Genomic DNA, 14,675 nt, shown 5'->3' with positions numbered 1-14,675 from the left:
TCCGGCCCATGCCCATTTCTTTTTCTTGATTTCAACTAAGATGTCGTTTACCCGCGTTTGTTGCCTCACCCAATCTGCTCTTTTCTTATCCCTTAACGTTACACCCATCATTCTTCTTTCCATAGCTCGTTGCATCGTCTTCAATTTCAGCAGAACCCTTTTCGTAAGCCTCCAGGTTTCTGCCCCATATGTGAGTACTGGTAACACACAGCTGTTATGCACTTTCCTTTTGAGGGATAGTGGCAACCTGCTGTTCATGATTTGAGAATGCCTGCCAAACGCACCCCAGCCCATTCTTATTCTTCTGGTTATTTCAGTCTCATGATCCGGATCCGTGGTCACTACCAGCTGCCCTAAGTAGATATATTCCCTTACCACTTCCAGTGCTTCGCTACCTATCGTAAACTGCTGTTCCCTTCCGAGACTGTTAAACATTACTTTAGTTTTCTGCAGATTAATTTTCAGACCCACCCTTCTGCTTTGCCTCTCCAGGTCAGTGAGCATTGGTCTCCTGAGTTACTAAGCAAGGCAATATCATCAGCGAATCGCAAGTTGCTAAGGTATTCTCCATCAACTTTTATCCCCAATTCTTCCCACTCCAGGCCTCTGAATACCTCCTGTAAACATGCTGTGAATAGCATTGGAGAGATCGTATCTCCCTGTCTGACGCCTTTCTTTATAGGGATTTTGTTGCTTTCTTTGTGGAGGACTACGGTGGCTGTGGAGCCGCTAAAGATATCTTCCAGTATTTTTACATATGGCTCATCTACACCCTGATTCCGTAATGCCTCCATGACTGCTGAGTTTTCAGCTGAATCAAACGCTTTCTCGTAATCAATGAAAGCTATATATAAGGGTTGGTTATATTCTGCATATTTCTCTATCGCTTGATTGATAGTGTGAATATGGTCTATTGTTGAGTAGCCTTTACGGAATCCTGCCTGGTCCTTTTTTTGGTTGACAGAAGTCTAAGGTACTGTGTTCCTGATTCTATTTACGATTACCTTAGTAAATACTTTGTAGGCAACGGACAGTGAGCTGATCGGTCTATATATTTCCAAATCTTTGGCGTCCCCTTTCTTATGGATTAGGATTATGTTAGCGTTCTTCCAAGATTCCGGTACGCTCGAGGTTATGAGGCATTGCGTATACAGGGTGGCCAGTTTCTCTAGAACAATCTGACCACCATCCTTCAACAAATCTGCTGTTACCTGATCCTCCCCAGCTGCCTTCCCCCTTTGCATAGCTCCTAAGGCTTTCTTTACTTCCTCTGGCGTTACCTGCGGGATTTCGAATTCCTCTAGGCTATTTTCGCTTCCACGATCGTCGTGGGTGCCACTGGTACTATATAAATCTCTGTAGAACTCCTCAGCCACTTGAACTATCTCATCCATATTAGTAACGATATTGCCGGCTTTGTCTCTCAACGCACACATCTGATTGTTGCCTATTCCTAGTTTCTTTTTCACTGCTTTTAGGCTTCCTCCGTTCCTGAGAGCCTGTTCAATTCTATCCATATTATAGTTCCTGATGTCCGCTGTCTTACGCTTGTTGATTAACTTCGAAAGTACTGCCAGTTCTATTCTAGCTGTAGGGTAAGAGGCTTTCATACATTGGCGTTTCTTGATCAGATCTTTCGTCTCCTGCGATAACTTACTGGTTTCCTGTCTAACGGCGTTACCACCGACTTCTATTGCGCACTCCTTAATGATGCCCATGAGATTGTCGTTCATTGCTTCAACGCTAAGGTCCTCTTTCTGAGTTAAAGCCGAATACCTGTTCTGTAGCTTGATCCGGAATTCCTCTAGTTTCCCTCTTACCGCTAACTCATTGATTGGCTTCTTGTGTACCAGTTTCTTCCGTTCCCTTCTCAAGTCTAGGCTAATTCGAGTTCTTACCATCCTATGGTCACTGCAGCCAGTGGCGTAGCCAGAAATTTTGTTCGGGGGGGGCTACGCCACTGGCCCAATATATATATATATATATATATATATATATATATATATATATATATATATATATATATATATATAGCTGCACGTTGCAGCTCAGCCTCCTCCTTAAGAGGAAGCTTTAGCTCAGTTGCTCCTATTTAAGTACATGTAGAAGGGGAATTCGTTTTTCCCTGCAACCACTTCACCAAATTTGAGGAGGTTTGTTGCATTTAAAAGAAAAAGTTTAATTCTAGTGACTACTGGTTTCGAAATTTTTATTTAGGTGGTCAATTATTTATTAAAAAGTGGCCAGAATTGAAAATTTTCAGAAAACGAAACTATCAAGTTTAAAACTCCGTGACTCCACAATGAAAAATGATATCACAATTCTGTGAATTTCATCTAATAGTACATCTACAGCGGACAAAATAGATATGCTACACATGAATATCAAAAAAATTTAGTATTGTGGAAATACGGCTTTTGCAGAACCCTTGTACACAACGTAACCAATTCACGTAAGATACAAATTGACACAGCAAACTTGTCCGCTTTGACTGTTATAATAAATGCCGTTTACAGAACCACAATATCTGTTCTTCATGCATAGCTATTAGTTTGTAAACGTCGTGCTTCTATTTTTTCGAACTTTCGAAATTTTCAAAATATTTTAAACGAAATTCAGGCCCTAAATCGAAGTTCTGTTTCCAACAAACACTAGGATTTAACTTTCTCTCTCAAATGCAACCAATTTCAATCAAAGCGATTAGCAGGATTATCTCAGAAAAGCGTTTCTGCGTTTTACAAGTATTTGAATAGGCCGCGTCGGATTGGGTCCGAGCTAAAGCTTCCTCTTAAACAATTTATCGAGAAATCAAATACATGAATAATAACTGCACTGTCATTGCCAAAGATGCTGCAAACGAATTCTCGAAAGCTACGCACTGTAAATACAAGTAAAATATGTATTTTTTCATAAAATATTATACTCGTATGTGCCAAAAATTGTGCCCAACATAACGGACGTCAATGCTTCCATGTTTTTTGTCTATTTATTAAGTAAAGAAAATATCACACGAACTTTAGAACTATATCAGTTCGAAACCAGGAAAGCAGTGCATGCCGCTGATATGAAAAATTAAAAGGCAATGAACTGAACAAGTTGAGGACAAATATGTTAATGAAACTTTGTCATTCAAGAACCCTGCTTACATTCTTGTATATATGCAATGGCCAGTGAAAAATGTCAATGACGCTGTCGTTTGTTCCAATGTATTACGCTGGAGTAGCAGTCCCTTGTCGTTTATCGTGAGTAATTGCACCGAAGTTATAGTCGCGACAGAGAGCATGTATAAAAAGCAGGAGTTCTGCAAAATATATGAGGGCAAGTCAATTGAATGAGCCAACAACGGGGTACTTTATTTAAAAGTAGTCTTCATGAGAATTTAGACATGTGTCCTATTGACTAACGAGTCGCGTGATTCCCGTCTTATAAAACTCCTTGGGTTGCTGCTTCAAAAAGTCTGTATCTGGTTCCCTTGAGCTGTTTTTTCGGTTGCCCCAAAATGTAGAAGTCGCAAGGTGACAGGTCTGAGCTGTATGGCGGATGTTGCAGCGTTTCCCACTTGAACTTTGCCAGTTTTGTAATAACCACATAAGCGACGTGGGGACAGGCATTGTCGTGGAACAAGATGACCCCATTCGTCAATTTTCCACGTTGTTCCACGAATGTCTTTGCAGCGTCCTTTGAACCGTTTGCTCCAACGCTTCACAGTGGTCAATGAAATGAAGTGTTCAACGTACACGGCAGTCATATGGTGATTAATTTCTGTTTTGGAAACACCTTCAGCTGTCAAAAACTTCGCGACACCGAGCTGTTCAACTTTTGAAGTGTCCATTATGTGACGCAACCATATTCAACCCAGTGTATGAGAGCATTAAAGAACATTTATCTTCACACCTGCGTGTCACTTTTGTAAATGAGACATGCCGTTCTCCTACGCGCATGCCTCGCAGATAATGAACCGAACCATTATTGCGCGGTTAGGGTAGGCTTACTTTCATTTGACTCGCCCTCGTACATTAGAAATGCAGATATACAATGGGATATACAAATGCAAAAATACGGCTTGATAAAGGACAAAAAAGTGTCACTGGAAACAAAGTTCACTGCATGTATACACAAAACCTCGCAACAAGATATTTAAGTATACGTATAAGTCTCCAACGAGTCTATGTATGTAAGAAGAAGTAACTGTATATAATGCGTCAAACAAGGCAAATAAACATGTTGCACAATCATAGATTCACAGAATCCTAGATTCCGCCCCCATTCCATCCACTCCCCCCGATGTATTGCGCGCGACGGAAGGCGGCGCGCTTGTTCCCCGCTTTTCTCCTTTGCGCACACAAGACTGAGCCACCATCGTCGGCTCACCCATTCCACCTCCCCTCCTACGCTTTCACTCGCACATACAGCATGCAGCGCGTGGTCACGATGTTATCACCCTTGGACTTTATACGAAACATAAGGGCGACGGCAGGAATGCGCCTAGAGTGCCCATATAATTGCTTTCGCAATAATATAATAAACGTATCCGGTAACTGAAGCGTCCCGTCGCCCATTACTTTCCGCAAAAGAAGTATCATAATCGAACTTTCACCATGCGACAATTCGCTGCGCCGCAACAATGTATTTTTTTTTTTCTGTGAGGCGGAGGCACCAAAATGAAAAAAAAAACGCATAGGAAACTATGTTGGCCAGAATCGAATGCCTACTTCGGGCACCTAATGGGGCTACGGAAGGAATACCGAAGAAAACATGAGACGCTTGGTCCACTGAGAACCATACGCATACTGCTCAGTATCCTACAGCGGCGAAACAAGAATTTCCGGAAAGGTTCTGCTCAAGGAATGCGGTGCAATCCTTCGAGTCCCCACAGTGATGGCGGCGAGCGACCATTGTTTTTTTTTTCTCGTCTGCTAGCCAGAAAGCGTCCAAAACTCTGTCAGGTGAAAATCCACTCGGCCAGAGCAAACCGAACGCGCACCGAACTGCACCGCACGGTGGTCGGGGCCATACGAGAAAAACGTATGCGCTCTGGCTGGCTCTGGCAGCCCGCGGGTGGGGTAGCGAGAACAACAACAAAAAAAATTGAAGAGGCTCAATGTGTTCTCGCGAATAAAAGTCAAAGCAGAAAAAATAAATAAGAACGCAGTTACTTTGGCTGGCTTTAGTGTCTTGACATGGATGTTCTGGCGTAGGGTAAAAAAAATGTTGATATTTTTTTATGTGACATGACGGCACAAATGAACCACCCCAACGCTTCGTCTCATTGGACCTCGCTGCCTGCTTTGTCAACTCGTCTGCTAGTGTGTTGATTTGGCTTGTCTCGTTGTATGTTCCGATGTAAGACTTTAGAAAATCAATAGACCTTTGGCGTTAAATGTTTATAACAACATTAAACCAACAAAGTCCCGCAATTGAAAATCTAATGCACAACTTTGGAAATGTCAATGCACATTTCACATGAAAAGCTTATGAGATTTATACCCATAAAGTTTCGCAATTGATATCCATGCGCTCCATAGATTCCGTGGCCTCAGTGAGATGCCGCGGTGAGCCCGCTCACCATCAAAGCGCCCTTGAAACTTTGTGCTCGGATGGGACTGCTTGGCGTTATGTGACTCCCGGTGTATGGGCGTTGCCACGAAATCCAGCCCGAGTTTGCAATCTTCGCGGTTGAATGTCTTTTCGAGCGTCAAAAATACATTCTAGACAAAATCCAGAGTGATTTCCGGCGCCGGGCGTCGCTTTGGTCGGCGGTGCATGGACAGCACGAAAAAATTTCGGGGGGGGCTGAAGCCCCATAACCCCCCCCCCTGGCTACGCCCCTGACTGCAGCGTACCTTGCCAAGCACGTCTACATCTTGTATGATGCCAGGGTTCGCGCAGAGTATGAAGTCCATTTCATTTCTATTCTCACCATTCGGGCTCCTCCACGTCCACTTTCGACTAACCCGCTTGCGGAAAGGGTATTCATTATCCGCATATTATTCTGTTCTGCAAACTCTACTAATAACTCTCCTCTGCTATTCCTAGAGCCTATGCCATATTCCCCCACTGACTTGTCTCCAGCCTGCTTCTTGCCTACCCTGGCATTGAAGTCGCCCATCAGTATTGTGTATTTTGTTTTCACTCTACCCATCGCCGATTTCACGTCTTCATAGAAGCTTTCGACTTCCTGGTCATCATGACTGGATGTAGAGGCGTAGACCTGTACAACCTTCATTTTGTACCTCTTATTAAGTTTCACAACAAGACCTGCCACCCACTCGTTAATGCTATAGAATTCCTGTATGTTACCAGCTATTTCCTTATTAATCAGGAATCCGACTCCTAGTTCTCATCTCTCCGCTATAAGCCCCGGTAGCACAGTACATGCCCGCTTTTTAGCCCTGTATATGCTTCTTTTGTCCTCCTAACCTCACTGAGCCCTATTATATCCCATTTACTACCCTCTAATTCCTCCAATAACACTGCTAGACTCGCCTCATTCCAATGGCGGCCTGTCCGGAGCCAGGTATTCTTAGCACCCTCTGCAGCGTCACAGACCTGACTGCCGCCGTGGTCAGTTGCTTCGCGGCTGCTGGGGACTGAGGGCCTGGATTTGATTGTTGTATTCATATAGGAGGTTGTGGCCAAGTACTGCACCAGGGTGGCCAATCCTGTTCTGGTGAGAGAGTGCGTTACCGGTTCTGGTCACCGGGATCATGCCGCACTCCAGGCCTGTTTGTGCAATTTTCTCAACACACGGGTTTTTTTTGTATTTTCTGGTGGAGAATTGCGCGGCACCGGGATTTGAATCACGGTCCTCTTGCACGGGAGACGGATACTCTACCGTCCCCGCAGGAGTTAAATTAAAAAATTTAATTAGGGGTTTTACGTGACAAAACTACTTTCTGATTATGAGGCACGCCGTAGTGGAGGACTCCGAAAATTTCGACCACCTGGGGTTCTTTAACGTGCACCTAATTGTGAGTACACGGGTGTTTTCGCATTTCGCCCCCATCGAAATGCGGCCGCCGTGGCCGGGATCCGATCCCGCGACCTCGTGCTCAGCAGTCTAACACCATAACCACTGAGCAACCACGGCGGGTCCCGCAGGAGTTGTACGCCTCATTTACCCTACAGTGGTGCCCTATTTGATCAGTCAAGGTGGACCAATCTGAGCTCGGTTATACCGCACGGATGGCACTCGGCTAGAGAACCTGGTATTTATGACCTGCACATGTGTGTCCATACATGTCACATAGGATGTACGATAGATTAGGAGCCATGATTATAGATGAACAGGGCTCCAGAAGTATAGGAAGGGACCACAAACGTATCAAGTTGACGGAATTTATGCTGAACTAACTTCCAACTATAAGGGAACCGCCGCTACAATGGGAAAGCGAGCAACGCGGCGGGCATCTAGTAAAAGAGGCATTGGTCTAGCCCACCGTGGTCTTATGGTGGTTAGAAGTCGATTCATGCCGCCACCACAGTGCCATGGTGGCGCTGCGGTCAGCATTGCGATGCATTGGAGGTAGGGGCGGTAGGGTGTCGACACTCGACAATAGGTTATACGTTAATGTCACATAGGATGTACGATAGATTAGGAGCCATGATTATAGATGAAAAAGGCTCCAAAAGTATAGGTAGGGACCACAAACGTATCAAGTTGAGTTTTAAGAGGGAAACTAACACGAACGACGCGTGAGGAAATGCCAGATGTGATTTTTTATTCAGAAGACCAAATGGAAATAGCGGCCAAACAAATTGAAGAGGAAATATCAGAGGGTACTGAAGCTTATTGGACTTATCCAAAGTTAATGAGACTATTTGAGCGTGAGCTAGGTAAGGCGCGAATTAGGAAAACAAGGCAAGGGGTGCGAAAACTCAATAGCTGGTGGGATGAAGAGGTTAAGAAGGCCATAAAGAAGCGTCAGGAAGCCTCCAGGGAACACAGGTATTCCAAAAGTAAGGGAGAACCTGAAGCATAAGTGGATAGCTAGGAAATGGGTAAACTACATAAAATGCAGAAGGGAAGCATCCTATTAGATATCAACGAGAAAATCATGACAAAAGGGTCCCAATGGCTGTCAGAAATAAGCAATAAAAAAAGATAAACAGGCAGCTAGGAAATTCTGGCAACATCTGAACTCCTTGGGTAATAGGACAAGCCTAGAGCAGAGGTATAGTAACAGCTCAAGTACTTGGTTAGAAGGAGAGGAGGCAATGGAGCATATATAGGAACCATGATGAGGGAAATTTTTACAGAACAGAGAAATGGTACATGCAGTATGTCGGAGAGGCATATCCCAGTCAATCCACTGCTTTCCCTTGGACAAAGAGAGTGGGAAAGGGCCGAGAAGAGGGTACCAAACAGCACATCGGCAGGCCCCGATGGTATTCCAATTATGTTAATAGAGAAAATGGGCCCGAAATCTAAGACAGCGTTAAGGGAGGTGGTGAGCAAAATGCTAATGGATAGTAAAGTACCTGACGAATGGAGGCTAAGTAGGATGAGAATGATATATAAGGGAAAAGGGGACAAAGCTGACATAAATAACTACCGGCCTATAACAGTGACGTCAGTGGTTTACAGGGTGGTTATGCAGGTTATAAAGGACAGACTGCAGGCATGTGTAGAGAACGAGGGGGTGCTTGGAGGGCTACAAAATGGGTTCCGGAAGCATAGGAGGCTAGAAGACAATCTGTTCTCACTAACACAGTGCATTGAAATAGCTGAAAAGGAACACAGATCCCTATGGCTGGCTTTTTTGGATATCAAGGGAGCCTATATGACTAGTGTACTTCAAGAGGGATTGTGGGGCATTCTGGAAACTTTAGGAGTGCAAGATGGAGTAACCAATTTCTTAAAAGATATCTATAAATGTAACCGGGTGATTACACAATGGGAAAAGCAGGTTTCGGAGCCTGTAATAATTCGGCGGGGGCTTAGGCACGGGGGCCCATTGTCACCTCTGATGTTTATGCTGTACCTACAAGGTTTAGAGGCCAAAATACAGCAAAGCGGACTCGGCTTCATCCTATCATTTTTCTAACAAGTAAAATTCATTGAACAGTCATTACCAGGACTGATGTACGCGGATGATATTGTAATAATGGACAGAAGATCTGCAAGGATCGATGGACATACCGGGCTCGCCGCGTTAGAGAAAGGAAACGCGGGCAAGACGGATGACGATTATTGTTGTGGGACAAGATATAAGCCCCAAAGGGTGCAAATTTTTCTAAGAGTGTAAGACTCAAAGGGTGTACACTTTTCTTACACTCATAGAAAAATGTACACCCTTTGGGGCTTATACTCTTAAAATGGTTGCACCCTGTGAGGTGTATATTTGTCCCTCAACGATAATTGTCATCTGCCTTGCTTTCGTTTCCTTTCTTGAAAACTCGGCGCTCGCTACTTTCCTGTCGAGAATGCTGCGTCACACTGATAACGCGCATGCCGTTCGTGACTGGAAGTACCGGGCTCGCCGCGGTAAAGAAAGGAAACGCGGGCAAAACAGATGACGATTATTGTATAAGCCCCAAAGGGTGTAAATTTTTCTAAGAGTGTAAGAGTGTAGGGCACTGTGGAACTACAATATATATCGGTGCGAGGTAGTACGAGGGATATGAATTAAGGGGGTGATGGTTCCAGGCCTGACTTTTGCCAATGCTTCTATATATATATATATATGTATGAGAGCAGAGACCCAAAGGAGTAAATACATATAGGTATGCGTGCATATACACTCTTAGGCAAAGTTACACCCTTTTGCTTGCCCCTTCTGCCACACAACAATAATCGTTATCTGCCTTGATGCGTTTCCTTGCTTTAACGCTGCGAGTCCGGTACTTTCCAGTAACGAACGGCACGCGCGTTATCAGCATAGAACAGTTTACACCCTTCGGAGTGCCCCTTCTGATAACGCGCGTGCCATTCGTTACTGAAAGTTTCGGGCTCGCAGCGTTAAAGAAAGGAAACGCATCAAGGCAGATAACGATTATTGTTGTGTGGCAGAAGGGGCAAGCCAAAGGGTGTGACTTTGCCTAAGAGTGTAGTACCATTCAAGGCTACACTCTTAGGCAAAGTTACACCCTTTGGCTTGCCCCTTCTGCCACACAGCTACAATCGTTATCTGCCTTGATGCGTTTCCTTTCTTTAACGCTGCGAGCCCGCGGAACTTTCCAGTGACGAACGGCACGCGCGTTATCAGCATAGAACAGTTTACACCCTTTGGAGTGCCCCTTCTGATAACGCGCGTGCCGTTCGTTACTGGAAAGTTCCGGGCGCGCAGCGTTAAAGAACGGAAACGCATCAAGGCAGATGACGATTATAGTTGTGTGGCAGAAGGGGCAAGCCAAAGGGTGTAACTTTGCCTAAGAGCTAGTGCACACTCTAAAAACGGTTGCACCCTTTGGGGTGTATATTTGTCCCACAGCACACTCTTAGAAAAATTTACACCCTTTGGGGCTTATCTTGTCCCACAACAATTATCGTCATCTGTCTTGCCCGCGCTTCCTTTCTTTAACGCTGCGAACCCGGCCGGTACTTTACAGTGACGAACGGCATGCGCGTTATCAGTGTGACGCAGCATTCTCGACAGGAAAGTAGCGGGCGCCGAGTTTTCAAGAAAGGAAACGCAAGCAGAGCAGATGACGATTATTGTTGTGGGACAAATATACATCCCAAAGGGTGCAACCGTTTTAAGAGTGCAATAATCGTCATCTGTCTTGCCCGCGTTTCCTTTCTTTAACGCTGCGAGCAGGCACGTACCAGGCCCCCCCGCCCCCCCCCCCCCCGAAATCAAGTGGCATACCCCCCCCCCCCCTCCCCAACCACGCCACCACTCCTCACACATTCCTAAAGCGCCGCCAGATCAATGTTGAGACTTGGCAGCTGTTCATCGGTCAGCATTATGCTGCCTTTTTCACTCCTTTTAGATGGTGGTAGTTATCGGCATCTCTTGTAATGTGAAGGACAGTTTTCTCATATATTCTGCGCCGGCGCGATAAACTTGAGATGCGTTCAGTTGTCACCATCTATTCAACCGTCACGCGCATAGCTGTTGCTTTTGTTAGTTCAACCTTCTTTGTCTAGGCTGATCCTGGGACCAGGAGAGGGATGCGGCTGTTACTCAGCTGACCTGTACTCTCATGGAACGAGTTGCGGCCGGAGAAAACGCCAATTCCGTTTAACTTATCCTTTTGCTTCATTGTTTCCTTGAGTTACGGCTCGCCGCGACGCTGGCAGATGCCCGGAATCATATACACGTGATATGGGTTAGATAAGGTGGGAAATAAAATAATGTGAAAGAGCGTCCATCATGAAACCCTGCAATAACCCTTAAACCCATAAGCAAGATGGCTGTCGCCCGTTACCTCGTCTGTTTTTCCCTAATTGTATAGCACTTTTCATGCAAAATTGGCAACTGGAAACAAAAATCGCAAGGAGTTGAGAAATTAAGCGATCTACTAAGGGAGAGAGCCAAGGCAACAACCAAACTGCAAGCAAAAGCGAATAATAAAAAAGTTAACCGTTGTTTATGAGAATATTTATGGATCAACATCTTTTTATTTAAAAAGGAAGTAGGGAAAACGCCGCCGGAAGTGGAGAACAATTACTTGTTTTGAATGACGCTTCTACAGTTATCGGTGGAACCGCCTCACGTAGCCACTTCTCTGCTGTGCTTATGTGGGTGTTTTTCTAACCTTTCGCGGTGAGCGCAGTACGTCTTGAATCGCAGAGTCCTGCGCTCTACGCGGTTGTATGGGACTGGCGGCGGCACAGCGTTACGCAATTCGCGGAACTGTCAAAACTGATCAACAAGGCGAAAATAACTGATATTCGAAACTATAACATGAGAAAGACTGAAGAAGCCGTAAGAAATGAACGCAGCCTGAAATCAGTAGAAAAGAAACCTGGCACAGGACAAACCATGATGTATGCACTAAAAGATAAGAAGGATAATATCATCAGCAATCTCGAAGATATAGTAAAAGCAGGGGGAAAATTCTAAGCGGACCTGTATACAGTACCCAGAGGAGTCATGATACCTCACTTAGAAACAGTAGTGAACAGTATACAGAAACTCTCCTATAACTAGCGATGGGGTCAGAAGGGCCCTGCAAGACATGAAACGATGAAGAGCGGGAGGAGAAGGTGGAATAACAGTCGATTTATTCAAAGATGGAGGAGACATATTGCTTGGAAAACTGGCGGCTCTCTATACGAAGTGTCTATCGACTGCAAGGGTCCCAGAAAACTGGAAGAATGCAGACATTATACTTATCCACAAAAAAGGAGACGCTAAAGAATTGAAAAATTATAGGACCATTAGCTTGCTCCCAGTATAATATAAAATTTTTACCGAAATAATCTCCAATAGAATAAGGGCAACACTAGATTTTGACAACCAAGGGAACAGGCTGGCTTCAGGAAGAGATACTTTACAATGGATCACATCCATGTCATCAATCAGGTTATCGCGAAATCCGCAGAGTACAATAAGCCTCTCTACGTGGCTTATATAGATTATGAGAAGGCATTTGATTCAGTAGAGATACCAGCAATAATAGAGGCACTACGTAATCAAGGAGTACAGAACGCTTACGTAAAAAGCTTGGAAAATATTGCTACATGCGTGTGGTATTTGTTTGTTTGAACGAGGCGCGTAGGCGCCATCACTCCAGAAAAGAGGAGGACGAACGAACTGGGCTCGCGCTGTGAATCTAACCGGTCAGCGCTGCAACCGTTGTTGTAAATATATTCTGTAAATAGTTTCTCGTCTTACTGACTCGTCCTTCGCGTAAGAATATCTACAGAGGTTCTACAGCTACCTTAATTCTACACAAGAAAAGCAGGGATCGAGATACCTATAGAGAAAGGGGTCAGACAGGGAGACACAATTTCTCCAAAGCTATTCACTGCGTGCTTAGAAGAATTCAAGCTATTAAACTGGAAAGGCTTAGGAGTAAAGATCGACGGCAGATATCTCAGCAACCTTCGGTTTGCCGATGGCATTGTTCTATTCAACAACAATGCAGACGAGTTACAACAAATGATTGGAGACCTAACAGAGAGAGTGTAAGAGTGGGGTTGAATATCAATATGCAGAAGATGAAGATAATGATAAATAGCCGGGCAAAAAAACAAGAGATCAGGATCGCCAGTCGGCCACTAGAGACTGTGAAGGAATACGTTTACCTAGGTCAATTAATCACAGGTAACCCTGATCATGAGAAGGAAATTCACAGAAGAATAAAAATAGGTTGGATCGCATACGGCAGACATTGCCAGTTCCTGACTGGAAGCTTACCATTATTATTGAAAAGTAAGGTGCGCAATCAGTGCATTTTGCCAGTGCTGACATATGGGGCAGAGACTTGAGAGCAAGTTAAGAACCGCGCAAAGAGCGATCGAACGAAGATTCCTAGGCATAACGTTAAGAGAGAGAAAGAGAGCGGTTTGGATCAAAGAGCGAACGGGTATAGACGATATTCTAATTGACATTAAGAGGAAAAAATGTAGCTGGGCAGGTCATGTAATGCGCTGGTTAGATAACTGTTGGACCATTAGGGTTACAGAATGGGTACCAAGAGAAGGGAAACGCAATCGAGGACGACAAAACATTAGGTGGAGCGATGAAATCAGGAAATTCGTGGGCGCTAGTTGGAATCGGTTGGCGCAGGACAGGGGTAATTGGAAATCGCAGGGAGAGGCCTTCGTCCTGCAGTGGACATAAAACAGGCTGATGATGATGATGATGGAGGTGGTGACCCCCCCCCCGAAAAAAAATCCTGGGTACGTGCCTGGCTGCGAGCCCGGTACTTCCCAGTCACGAACGGCATGCGCGTTATCAGTGTGACGCAGCATTCTCGACAGGAAAGTAGCGAGCGCCGAGTTTTCAAGAAAGGAAACGCAAGCAAGGCAGATCACCATTATCGTTGTGGGACAAATATACACCCCACAGGGTGCAACCATTTTAAGAGTGTAAGCCCCAAAGGGTGTTAATTTTTCTAAGAGTGTACACTCTTAGAAAAATTTACACCCTTTGGGGCGTATCTTGTCCCACAACAATAATCGTCATCTGTCTTGCCCGCGTTTCCTTTCTTTAACGCTGCGAGCCGGTACTTCCCAGTCACGAACGGCATGCGCGTTATCAGTGTGACGCAGCGTTCTTGACAGGAAAGTAGCGAGCGCTGAGTTTTCAAGAAAGGAAACGCAAGGAAGGCAGATGACGATTATTGTTGTGGGACAAATATACACCCCAAAGGGTGCAACCGTTTTAAGAGTGTAAGAAAAGTGTACACCTTTTGAGTCTTATCTTGCCACACAATGATAAACGGCATCTGTCTTGTCCGCATTTTCTTTCCTTAACGCTGCGAGCCCGGTACTTCCCCGTCACGAATGGCATGCGCGTTATCAGTGTGACGCAGCATTATCGACAGCAAAGTAGCGAGCGCCGAGTTTTCAAGAAAGGAGACGCAAGCAAGGCAGATGACGATGATCGTTGTGGGACAAATATACACCCCAAAGGTTGCAACCGTTTAAGATTGTTGGCTGCGGCGTGCTCGCGGGCGGGTCGCTGTCGTTTGCTCGACGCATTGTAGTTCTTGCGTCGCTCTTTCTCTATTTTCTTTACAACACGTCGGTGCGGTATAAAATCACTGATTCCGCCTCT

Source organism: Dermacentor albipictus, chromosome 1 (assembly GCF_038994185.2).
Source record: "Dermacentor albipictus isolate Rhodes 1998 colony chromosome 1, USDA_Dalb.pri_finalv2, whole genome shotgun sequence".
NCBI lineage: Eukaryota > Metazoa > Arthropoda > Arachnida > Ixodida > Ixodidae > Dermacentor > Dermacentor albipictus.
Note: the sequence above shows the minus strand (reverse complement) of the source record.